Source organism: Nuphar pumila, chromosome 17, assembly GCF_984573655.1.
Source record: "Nuphar pumila chromosome 17, dmNupPumi1.hap1.1, whole genome shotgun sequence".
In the NCBI taxonomy this organism is placed as follows: domain Eukaryota; kingdom Viridiplantae; phylum Streptophyta; class Magnoliopsida; order Nymphaeales; family Nymphaeaceae; genus Nuphar; species Nuphar pumila.
Window position 1 is genome coordinate 38,514,469 of NC_143265.1, and position 12,874 is coordinate 38,527,342.

The window sequence follows — 12,874 nt, forward strand, 5'->3', positions numbered from 1 at the left end:
TGGAATTATAAGTTATTGTATCGATTCGCAGATTTTACTTCCTACACTATAGCAAAATCCTGAACATTGGGTCTTATACGAGATGGATTTACGGGAAAAATAACTATGGTGCTACAACTCATTGGACTACCACAGTGGTGTAGAGGGCGACGCTATGCATTTGGTAAGTTTCTGCCCATAGGTGAATCGTAGCTATTTGAGGTGGACCGGACTGTACTATATTATCCTTTTATCACAGGCAGGATTCCTAAACGACTATGTGGGTCTCGACATTGTCGAGAGGATGTTGCTCTGTGCTGACGATGCTCCTTTACAAAGTAATAGGTTCGATTATGGCATATTCGTAATGAAGCACATTGAAGCAATATACAAAGGAGAAGAACCTTTTTTCGACGTTGTATGTGCTTTGTATCCGCTGTTATTGTGGATTCCTATTATATATTGGTTTCACATTATATATTTTGTTGCAGGAAGATATATCGAAAGTACGCGAGGAAATATGCCAAAATTTGATTGACTTTAAAAAGAAGGGCAGACAAAATATGTAATGTGAAACCTATCGATTGCTCTGTCTGTACAACCTAACGAGCTCCTCCATCACCGTTCTCGCCCTCCTCCTCGACACCAACTCCAGCGGTGCAGTCGCAGCATGCTGAGGAGCGGTCGGCGGAGGTGGAGTTGGCTGACGTGGAGCTGTCGGCGGTGCAGTCGCGGGCTGGTGAGGAGCGATCATCGGCGATGGCGAGGGAGCGTGGGTTGGTGGAGGGATGGGGTGGCGCTGGGAGGGAGGAGGCGAGTCTGCATGGCGAGGGACACAGTCGGCGCGCTGAGGGTGGATAGCACGAGCTCCACCGCGTCCTTTTTCTCTCCCTCGTGAGGAGGAGGTTTCAGACGAGCGGTCGTTCTGGTGATGGGGATTCATCTCGCCTGAATCTGAATCGTCTGGTTTCTGGTATCAACACAATCGGAGAGACAGAGACAGACAGTGAGACAGACAATTGTCTGGTCCTCCTGGATATGTAGGAGAATGACTTCCGGTAGGCAAATTTTGTAAATCTGTCGCCGTTGAAATATAATTTGAACATTATAAATGTCACAGGCTAATTTTCGCTCAATAAGCCCATGCAGCGCAACGGTCTTCCTTACCGCACTGCTTGGCCAAACAACGCTCCACGTCTGTGCCGCCGTACAACAATGCACTATTGACGATATCATTGCCTATCGCATGCCATGCTACCATCGCACGTCACCGATCAAGCTGACGCATACCGCACGTTCTTACGTTGGATGTAGTTTCCACTCAATAGAGCTCTGCACTGCTCAGACCCCATTCCAAACTCGGCCCGGAACATGCTCCCCCACCCAAGCCATTATACGTCTTCGATAATGTTGGTGTAGGTAAAGAACACAGTTAGCTTGATCTGCCAGTTCCCTTCTTGTGTTAACTTTTGGCTAACTTCTTTTTCATCCAGCTCAACTTGTTCTGGTGTCCATCCACCATCTCCACAATCTTCAATATGCCAAGTCCCATACCTTAGCGCATCTCTGAGAGCTTAGACAACAGTCTTCCGCTTTCTCGCAACGAGCATTCCATGCTCGAGGAACCCCAGTGTAGTTCCAACTCAAGCAGGGCATCCTTGCCTGCACGACAAGCTTGTCGTCATTAAGCTCATGGATGAGATGCCTTCCAACCTCAACAAGGGCACTTTGAGTCCTTTGTGGTCCTCTCAGAGAAAGATGATCTCTATCCCTTTAGCACAACATTTACGGTTTTTCGATGATCCATCTGAGTCCTCAAGTGGGGAATGCTTTGCTGGAGCATTAACCCAATGCGATCCTTCAAAGTGCCTTCATGGCACTCGTTCTCCTCACATAGGCACGTTAGGCGCAATGCTGCTGCGTCCTCCTCACATAGGCACCTTCGGCCCAATGCTGCTGCTCCCCTCCCGAAGCCCGCATGCTGCAACTCTCTTCTAGAGTCAGCAGAGAATTTCCGCAGGGATCAACGATCCAAGAACAACAACTCTTTCTGCACACACACTTCTCGAAGAACTTTCAACTTAAGGGACCAAAGGTTTGTTCTCATAAAGGTTTGTTCTCAGAAATTGTCGTACTGCTGAACTTACGAGAATGAAAATTGTAATAAATTTGCCCCATCGTGAACGAATGTAGTGCATAGCTAGATAAGAGTAATAAATTTGCCCATGCGGAGTGTTTTTTATTTGAGATTTGCTATCTGTTTATTAAAGTTGTCGTATTTATTTGAAAATTGACGGAGGGTGATAAGACGTTTTATTAATATTTGAATGACACATCACACAGGTTAAGGATGTGTTCTACTTTGCTTCGCGAATAAGGAAACGACAAACCGACAATTCCAGCATAAACGACTTGTTCTTGAATCGAGTGTACAGGCGGCTTCAATGCAGTTGAGGTATCCGTGTAGACTTTATTCATATGTCTGCAATATCATAATTAAAGGAAACGTCGTTTAAAATAAAAAAAAAAATCAAATTCTTACACAAGATTTCATGATAGTAGCAGTGACGATGACGTTAGACCACCATTTCTGAACATCAAACCTGTCTTATCGTTGTGTACTATTTCTAATTACGAAAGCGACATTAATGGTTCTTGTTCACCGTATTCATCTTGAATCTCAACTGCGATTTTCATTATGTGTGTGTCAGCAATAAAGCGATGTTTAAACATCAAACATTTCATATCGATGTTGACTACTATCATTTCGAACATAAGAAGCCTTTGTGTATTGCATGCATCGTAATCTAATTCTGCGACTATACATTGTATATTTTTTGGGCGAACATATACATTTTGCTGTAAGATATGCGCCCATGATAAAGGTCAATAGCAGTAAGATTTATTTGTTGATCAGGAATCACTCTTTTGCTGAGACACTTTAAATGCAAACCGCGACAAAGGGTTGCGATTCATGGAGTCAACAACGACTTCTAATATTCGGTCGACATATTATAGATTACACACAAGTTGGTTGTACCATCTCTAAAATCTACTTGAAATAGACGAACATGAAATTACTAAGTTTCTCGTGGCGGCTCCGTAAGTTTCTCCTCCGCAATTAGAAAGGATGTTAATTTGTTGCAGAGTTCTTTGCGGAATTCAGGTATATCAACCTGCAAAAAAAATTTGTAATGTGGAACGAATAGACATGCATTTAATCCCCAATAACAGAGGCCAAGAAATGACATACAACATGGAAACAGGGTTTTGCACCATTGTATATCGCTTCAATGTACTTCATTACAAATACGCCGCAATCAACCCCATTATTTTGTAAAGGAGCATGGTATGTCGTGCGATAGATCCACTCGCTAACGTCGACTCCCAAAATGGCTTTGACGAAACCGATCTGAGAAAAATGCAGCCGAAAGTAAATTCATGACCCCAGTACACGACACGATACTCATTTACATGGAATCTTACGAGATGGGAAATATCAAGCCGTAAACCACTGTAAACTTCCAACGAATTGTAACACCATAGTTGTTTTCCGTGTAAATCCATCACGTATAAGACCCAATGCTTTTCAGATTGCCAGAGTGTAGGAATCAATATCTGCAAATGGATCGTAAAAATGTTGTTAGCATTGTTACGTTGTAACCTTGCACTCTAGGTTTGTTTACTTACTTTTTCACTTGATAAAAGGTCTCTGCAATGATTATTGTTAACCCAATAAGGTAGGCCGTCTTTAAATCCACTGGAGTATGGCAAACGGCGTAAGATAGTCTGCAAACTGAAACATTGTTAACATCAATGTTAACATATAAATCAACTGGACTAAATCAATAACCAAAAGCAACATAAAATACATCTGATATACCATGAAATACGGGTTGATGATGCTTATAGTCTTTCTTGGTGCGTTGCTTTCAATATAACTGACGAAATCGGATATAGTCTGTTTGCAGCAAATATGGTGTTGTTAACGTACGTACACATGGCTTACGTATATAGACAACTCCTACTAGTTTTATACGAACAAAATTACTGATCATGTTGCATTGTGCGAATTCATTGTGCAGTCGTTTGATGTCCTCCAAGAGTGATTAACTTAGTTTTAGCCCAACTTCGTCGGTGGATGTTCTACTGAAATGAATAAGGACATTGCAATGAACGATATTGAAATTACATTATAGAGTACACAACACAAATCGAAAAAACGACATGAAAGAGAAGGATTTTGATAAAAATCGAGACGATGTGTAGACAATATACGCATGATTCGCCATTGTTGGACATGTAGCTGTCTTCGACTGCCTCACCGACCACAATTTTCTATGTTCGAGGGAGGAACTACAGGTTTATAAAGGAACTGTCGGTATGACTGTTGGTGGTTCACGAAGTAGAAGATAATCACACCATCCAGTACTTGTGCGACTATTTATGAGCCAAAAGATCTACTGCTCAACCACCGTGATCAATGAATAATGTACAATAAATCAAAATTTTATGGTTATCGCTTAGAACTGCGTAATTCGACTTCGTATTTGTTGCATAAACGTCTTGTGGTTATCGCGGGAAAGCGATTTGTACTGTAATAATTGGCCTTTGTAAACGGTGTAAGTCAACATCGATTTGCGGTGTTAAATGATACTAGTATAAAGCGATAATGAACGTTTGTTGTTAAAAAATCGATAAGGAAAGTATGTGGCATGGATATATCGATGTATCCATATATGATAATCAATACATTAATCGTCAAAGATTATTCATACCCGGAAAACTGGTTTGTTCGGGTCGAGTCAATCTCCCACTCAACTATTGTTATACTATGAAGTCGAAATGACGGTTTTTTAATTATTTAAAATGCAATCATTTAATTTGTGGGCGATTTTCGAAAGAGGGTGGCATGTTAAAGGAAGTTTCCTTTATATTTGACTGACAATGTCGATTCCGTAGTTGCGTTGCAAAGGTGGCATCGATAACTTCGTCCAGGCATGGTGCCGAAGAGGAGGATGATGGGAGCAATACGACCAGGCATGGGTATAATAGTTATTTTATCAATAACGAATATATTGAATTCACTTGGTAAAATAAGCAATAAAATTAGAGAAGCAACACACACATGAAAGTTCTTACAGAAAAAATAAAATAATAGAAGTGCAAAAAACTTCATATGTGCTTGGTTTGCAGTAGCTCACTACTATTGCTAAAGCTAAAGAGAACAACAACCGAAATAGCAAAACCTGCCCTACCAATTAACATTTTGGTTGCTGTAAAAATAGCTAATAACTCCCTAAGATAACAAATTGCACTCACCAAAATAGCACTTGCAACTGAATCCATGGGCTAAGATATTTTGGGATGCAAAACAATCAAAAGTTTAATACAATAAAATGAATAGAGCCAAGAAAAAAAGAGTGGACTAGACCTCATCAGGGTGGAAGCAAGGGTGTATGATCCCATATATGTCAAGATAAAGATTATCAAACTCAATCCCGTTGGGGTTTGGTCTGGCTGTGTCTATGAACTCAACTCCATTTTTATCCATTGTTGGCCTCTCCTCTTTAGCAGCCACAACTATCTTTGGATACTTGTCAACAAGCCACCGGTAGAAGGATGGCACACCCATTAATTTCTTCTAGCAATTCTCACAAGAAAAAGAAGATGAAACTCCAAGAGAAGAAAAGAAGCACGCGGAAATATAACCACAGTGGGATCTGAAGGATCTCACGTTAAGAACTCCAAAGCGATTGTGAGAAATTGTGGAGTACCACTTACACCTTCACTTCCACTGTTAAAGCGAACAAAGCTCCCCCTTTAACAGATGAAGAGGTTTACTTACCTCCTAAGAAATGAAGGGAGGAAGAGAAAAGACACAGTCATTAGCCTTTTATTTATACTATATAGCTAAAAGTTTTCACAAGATAACAATAATGATTTCAAAAGGCAATTGGAGGTGTTAGGAACACAAAAGAATTGATGGAGAGAAGAAGTTGAATCAACGCTACGTCATAGCTTTACCAACTAAAGTTGGTAAATTGACCGGAATTCCATCTTTGTTCCATGGTTGATCTCTCTTCGTCCAGACATGGCGCCGAAGAAGTGTAAGCTTCGATTTGTGGTTATCGCGGGAAAGCGATTTGTGTTGTCAGCTGGATAGCGATTTGTTGCCATCGCTGGATAGTTTGTGTTGTGAGCCGGACAGTGATTTATGAGCATCACTGGATAGCGATTTGTGGCTTCTGCAGGAAGTCGATTCATGACATCACTGAATGGCGATTTGTGGTTATCGTTGAATAGCGATATGTGGCATCACAGCATAGTGATTTGCGAGTATTGTTGATATGTCAATTCAAGCGGAGTGAGAAGGGTTGTTCAAGTAAGCTTTTTTGGGGCATTGATCAAGGTTGCGATTCATTTTATGATCATAATAAAAAGAAATCATTTTATGATCTGAGTTTTTTTGGTTTATTTAAACAAGTTATTTATTTATTGAATTGTGATTTACATCCAATAAGTAGAATGTGTCCCAACATAGCTGCCAATCTACTTCCAAGATAGTGTCATGTTCACAAGTTACGAGTGCCCTTCTTTATTTATCGTCATTTGCGCTTTAATCATTGTGTAAATTAGAATACTTGTAAAGCGCAAACCTCCTCCCAACATTGAAATAGAAAATATAAGACACTGCATTAAGTTTTACAAGAAATGCAAACCTCCTCCCAACATTGATTACATACCAAAAGACTTGTAAAGCGCAAATGACGATAAATAAAATAATAAGCTATTTTACAAGATGTTTATACTTTAAGGCGATTTATCATGTAGACCCAGCGATTTTTCTTGTCGATAAGGGCTTAAACGATTATTAGTTGCGAGGGGCAAACATGCACCATAAAAAATTTGTCAAGAATAATAGGTACAAAGAAAAAGAAGGGCACTCATAGCTTGTGAACATGACACTATCTTGGAAGTAGATTGGCAGCTATGTTGGGATACATTCTACTTATTGGATGTAAATCGCAATTCAATAAATAAATAAATTGTTTAAATCAACCAAAAAACTTAGATCATAAAATGCTTTCTTTTTATTATCATTACACAAGTCCAACATTATGCAACCACATACCTGAAAAACGCATGCGAAAGCTTACTCAGATCATAAAATGAATCGCAACCTTGATCAATGGCCCAAAAAAGCTTACTGAAACAACCCTTCTCACCCCGCTTGGATTGACATTCCAACAATAGAATCAAATCACTAAGCTGCGATGTCATAAATCGCTATTCAACGATAACCACAAATCGCTATCTATCGATTTAAGCAAATCCAACCACGGACCGCAAGTCGTCACTAACAAATCACTATCAACTCTTAACAAATCCGACAATGTGGAAATCAGGTCATGCAAATAGGCATGACAACTAAATTAATAGCCCAGACGAGATTCCTGTGTCCCATACCTATTTGTCGAATGCATCAGAGCCTGTCATAAACTAGAAAATATAAGACACTGCATTAAGTTTCACACGAAATGCAAACCTTCTCCCAACATTGATTACATACCAAAAGACTTGTAAAACTAAAGTTATCGTTGCTGGAAATCTGGTCGGGAGGAATGAAGGTTTCAATGCTTGGTGTTACTTCTGTAGGGTATTGCTGCATGTTGAACATTACACGAGTTAGATATTGACAAACTTTACGTAATGGGAAGCAATATAATGTCTTACATACCTGTTCATTCGAAGGGCTTTGTTGTTTTTTATTACATGTTGGTTGTTTCTTAGTCCTTTTCTTGCCAACCAATTCTAGTGCACCCTTTGCCCTCCGACGACTACGATCAAAGGTAGGTTTTCTTTTGATACCCTTCGCTTTTATGAATATGTCCATCATAATCAACAACGTTCACTACTGACTTGTTGAAGATAATGTTTACGCTTCAGCGCAACTTCTCAGGAGTGTCAAGCGAAACATGATTTTCACCTATGTTGTTCGATGCCATTATCTTCGACTGGTATTCATTCGCTGCAATGGACTTAAGGTGAATTAACTCCACGTTTTCAAGTAACTCGATTAAAGCTTTTCTCACACATACATAGCCTTCTTCACTTCTCGATGCCAAATCAGCAACATGCATAAATGACCTACACAGTTGTTGGTAACGGGAGGCTATGTGGCACTTCTCGTCAACACCAGATTTACTCGCATTGTCCATAACAAGCATTTCAATCTTTGCACGTCTCTTCCATCTTCGCATTACGTAAGACTCAGGTATTTCTTGTATCTTCTCTTGATTGAGTGCCTCTAATGCTTGGCAACATAAAATGCCTTTGAATTCATACATTTTGCACGGACATTCAACTTTTCCGTTGTCAACATTGTACGTGACATGTGCTTCTTGCCTTTCGTGATGCTTTTCGCCCTACCATAAAATATGATATTTGTGCATATTCTCGGTTTGCATGAGTCCTTCTATTTTGTAATTCATGACATGTAACACTTGTTTCTTGATCCATTCAAATACAGTTAGTGTATACAGAGCTGCAGGTCACATCAATATTTTCATGCCAAAAGTTAGAGGTCGTGTATTGAAGCATTTCACGTCTTGTTCAAGCTCATTCTGTCTTAGACCGTCTACAAATAATTCATATTGTTCCATGAAATGAAACATTGTTAAACATGAATACAGAGTTTTCTTCAACGTGGCATGCATAGATTCAGCTCTTTGTGTGCTTATCATACCTGCACAAAAGTATTGTCTTTCATATGCCAATGCCCACTTTTCTTTTTCTGCATATAAATTTTGTAACCACAGTCAGTCTTTAAGGTCGTATGTCTTAATCATTTCCTCCTAATCTGATATCAAGGTGACCTCGTCTACGCTATGTACACACCTTGTAAACTTTTTTTGTCAAACCCTGTCTTCTGATTAAATATGTGTCCTATGTTCTTTGTTGCATTTTGAAAGATATGCCTCAAACATAGGCGATGATGTGCATCTGGCCACACATGAAGCACTGCAGTCGCAATTGCGTGATCACCATCTATAATTACAGTTTCAGGTTGCTTTCCGTTCATTGCCTGTGTAAATACTCTGAACAACCACTTAAAGATTTCCTTAGTCTGGTTATACAAAAACGCCCCACCTAATATACAACTATGTGCGTGATGGTTCACTCCGACAAACTGCGCAAATGACCATTGTTCAATATTAATCTTTACTGTAGTATCAAATACAAGCACATCATTGAAGCATTCATAATCTACTCTTGACTTTGAATCTACCCAAAACATATTCAGAGCATATCCATCTTCATCCACTTGCATTGCACTAAAAAAACCAGGTTTATTGCTTGATTTATTCTGTAAGTAATGAACCAAAGAACATATTTCTCCATTCTTCATGTTATCTGTCCTCTTCCTTCTCAAGTGGTTTTTTAGATCTAAAGGTGTGAATGGCACATTATCGTGACCACCATCTATGTGGGTAAACAAATTGTATGTCTTCCTTGGTGCAATGTCGGCGCTATCGGCTATTTCAGTCATTGCAACATGCGCTACAATTACTTTACGATGTGACCTTAGCATAGGAGTCATAAATGATGCAGATAAATCATGATTATGCTCACTGATTAAAGTACGAACTACAAATTTCCCATTCGGATGTCTTCTCAAATCCATTCTCGCTTGACATCCACATCTTGATTCTGGCATGCTCCTTGTTGGATTTCCCATTGATTTCTTCCAACCTTGCTTGGAATAAACATATGTCTTTCTAACCAAGACACCCTGTGCATTTTTTGACCAAGAAAACCTTCTCACACTGAAGCCAACTTTTAAGGCATAATCATTATAAAATTTATATGCAGCTTCCTCATTATTAAACTGCATTCCTTCTACAGGAACAGAGTCAAGTGTAATTCCATGTACATTCCCAGTTTCTATACTTTTATTATGTATACTGACATCAAAATCTACCTCATTACTGAATTGCATTTCTTCTAATGGAACATTCAAGTCAAGTGTACTTCCATGTACATTCCCGGTGCCTACACTTTTATTATGTGTACTATCATGGTAATCTACCTCATTATTGAATTGCATTCCTTCTACTGGAACATTCAAGTCAAGAGTGGGTCTAATGCCTGCACCCTTCTTTTCATGTGCATCATTAGTGCAGATGTTCAATTCTTCAATTGCGTCATTAGTATAGATGTTTAATTCTCCAGATCTTTCAATTGATTGAGCTACATCATCTTTATTACAACCTGATGATAAGCTCAACAATGTTTTAAGAAATATATCAATTTGTGTTTGCAGCTAAATAGCAAACAAATCAATATTAACTAACAAAAAAATATCTCACAAAAATGGGAGTCTGTTACTAATACAACGGTTTGAGATACAATGCATATAATGAGTGAATGTAGGATACCTGATGGGGTAGAGGCCCTTCCTAGCATTTGTAAACAAGCATTCTTGTCAACAGGTCCCAGCGTCTTACAAATATCGATAAGTTTCCAACCATCGTATGAGATGGAAAGCTACTCACGCCGCCTTAATGGCACTGGTTGGAATGTTTGCGTATCATTGCTTTCTTCCATAATGCCTAACAACAACGAAAAAGAAGAGAAGACAGTGGAATGTTTTGTAAGCAATATATCAATTTGCGTTAGCAAGCGCATACGTTTACTACGATTTAATCAGGATGCATATAACAACGGATACCGATAAGGTTAAGCAAGTCAAAGCAACGATTTAATGAATGACAGTATCAAAGCAAGTGCGGTTTGATATTTGCTTATACTGAGCATCAAGTTGTCACTTACCATGCCAATAAAGGACACATGTCATACATGTGTGTTGACGATAATGCTCTTATTATATCCACGAGGTTGTAAAGCGAGTTCAATAGAAATCGCTGACAGAGAAGCGATATGAATGTGAAAATCGCCCCCGCATGCGTGTAACGATGTGTTTCTGCATGCACACGTTTTCAAAGTCTGTGTACAAATATCTTAGAAATACATATTACAAAACATATAATATCTTACAAATCGATATACATATCGAATAATATATTGAAAATCGATACGGCAGTTCAACATAATAACTTACAGCTCCATAATACAAAACCATAATATCTAAAAGGTCGATAAATATATCGCACAATAAATTACAAATCGATACGGAAGAAATTGAGCATAATAGCAAACAAATCGATATTAACTAACAAAAATGTATCTCACAAAAATGAGAGTCTGTTACTAATACAGTGGTTTGAGATACAATGCATATAATGAGTGAATGTAGGATACCAGATGGGGTAGAGGCCCTTCCTAGCATTTGTAAACAAGCATTCTTGTTAACAGGTCCCAGTGTCTTACAAATATCGATAAGTTTCCAAGCATCGTAAGAACAAGATCTACCTACAATAACCAAACAATGCTTTAATGGCACACAAGACGACATGCCTTCTTCATCGATAGCATGATGAGATGGAAAGCGACTCACGCCGGCTTAATGGCACTGGTTGGAATGTTTCTGCATCATTGCTTTCTTCCATAATGCCTAACGACAACAAAAATAAAGAGAAGACACAAGATTGTTTTGTAACACAAGGCAGACACGAGAAGGCGACAATGTGTTGTAAAACAGGATAAAAAACAAGGTGGAAACCTTGATTGGAGACGAAGGCAAAGTTTGGGTTGATAATGGGAGCTACTGTTACAGCAGATGGCGCAGAAGTTTAATGAATAGGGAACGTCTCCACTTTAAATACTTAACATCAAACTTTCTGGATGAAAGACTTTTTTGTCCTTTTCTCGAACAGTCGTTTCCCAACTTTTGAATGGAGGATATTTTTGTCATTTCCTCCAACCGTCATTTCAGGGCAAGAAAAGCAAGTAAGGGTGATTAAGTCTTTGCAACAGCACCAGAGTCCGATGCAAAGTTATGTCATCATACACGGGAATACGAGCCCCATGTGTGTAAATACGTGGCGCTCATTCGACCCCCCGAACACAGACGTGGGATTCAGTGAATCATCGGGGGCGAACATACACCACCCTCCTGTCAATTACTCGTCTTCGGTTCCCCTTGTTGGAGGTTGGGCCCACAACTCAGGGATGCTGCTTTCGTGGCGAAAATCCAAAACCCTAACCCTAATTCCACATCGAGTCCCTCCATGCATGCACAAGCAATTAAGCAAAATACATGCATGGAACCGTATTGAAGGCAAAATCAACTACCGTCGATGTCGTGGGCCATCCTCAACCGTCCAAACCACAATAGGTTTGACACATACCCTAGAGAAGGTGCATCTGATGCACAACTCATTACCCCGTATCGTTTGTACCCAACACGACACCATCCTCGTTGCACCACCTAACAACAGTAGCAAATTATCACTAAAATAGTCGAAACGTAAAGCTGTAAATATACGCCAGCTAGTGAGAGAATATGCGTAGTATGATCCTGATTTCAAGCTGGTCTTTTAATGAAAAGTTTTCCGTTCCCTAAAAAAAATAGTGAGACTGCATAAATGTGTGTTGAGAGAGAGAGAGAGAGAGTTACTTTTAATCAAAAAGTAGATGAAAGGTTTAAGAATGTGGTTAAATGAATGGATTTATGGTTTAAGAAAAGTAGTGGGTACTGTGTCATCTCGTGGAGGGTCATTCATTACACGCGGTAATCTGAAGCACAGCTGACTTTTGCAAGGTGGTGATTTAATGCTTTTTGACTCTCGGACCCCTTCTCGCTCTCTCTATCCACATGAGAGAGAGATGAGTCAGCGGGCTACTTCATTGGTGGACGAGTTTCTTCAACCAAGTCTTTGTATGTATGTAGTTATATATACCCAGCAGGATCAATGGCTCGGATGACTGT

The 12,874-nt window shown here is 39.4% G+C and overlaps 1 pseudogene; it reads right to left on the reverse strand.

The window, feature by feature from the left end:
• Window positions 1-1,635, reverse strand: part of LOC149811893 (uncharacterized) — a 112,406-nt pseudogene extending 110,771 nt beyond the window's left edge.
• Window positions 1,636-12,874: the final 11,239 nt, after the last annotated feature.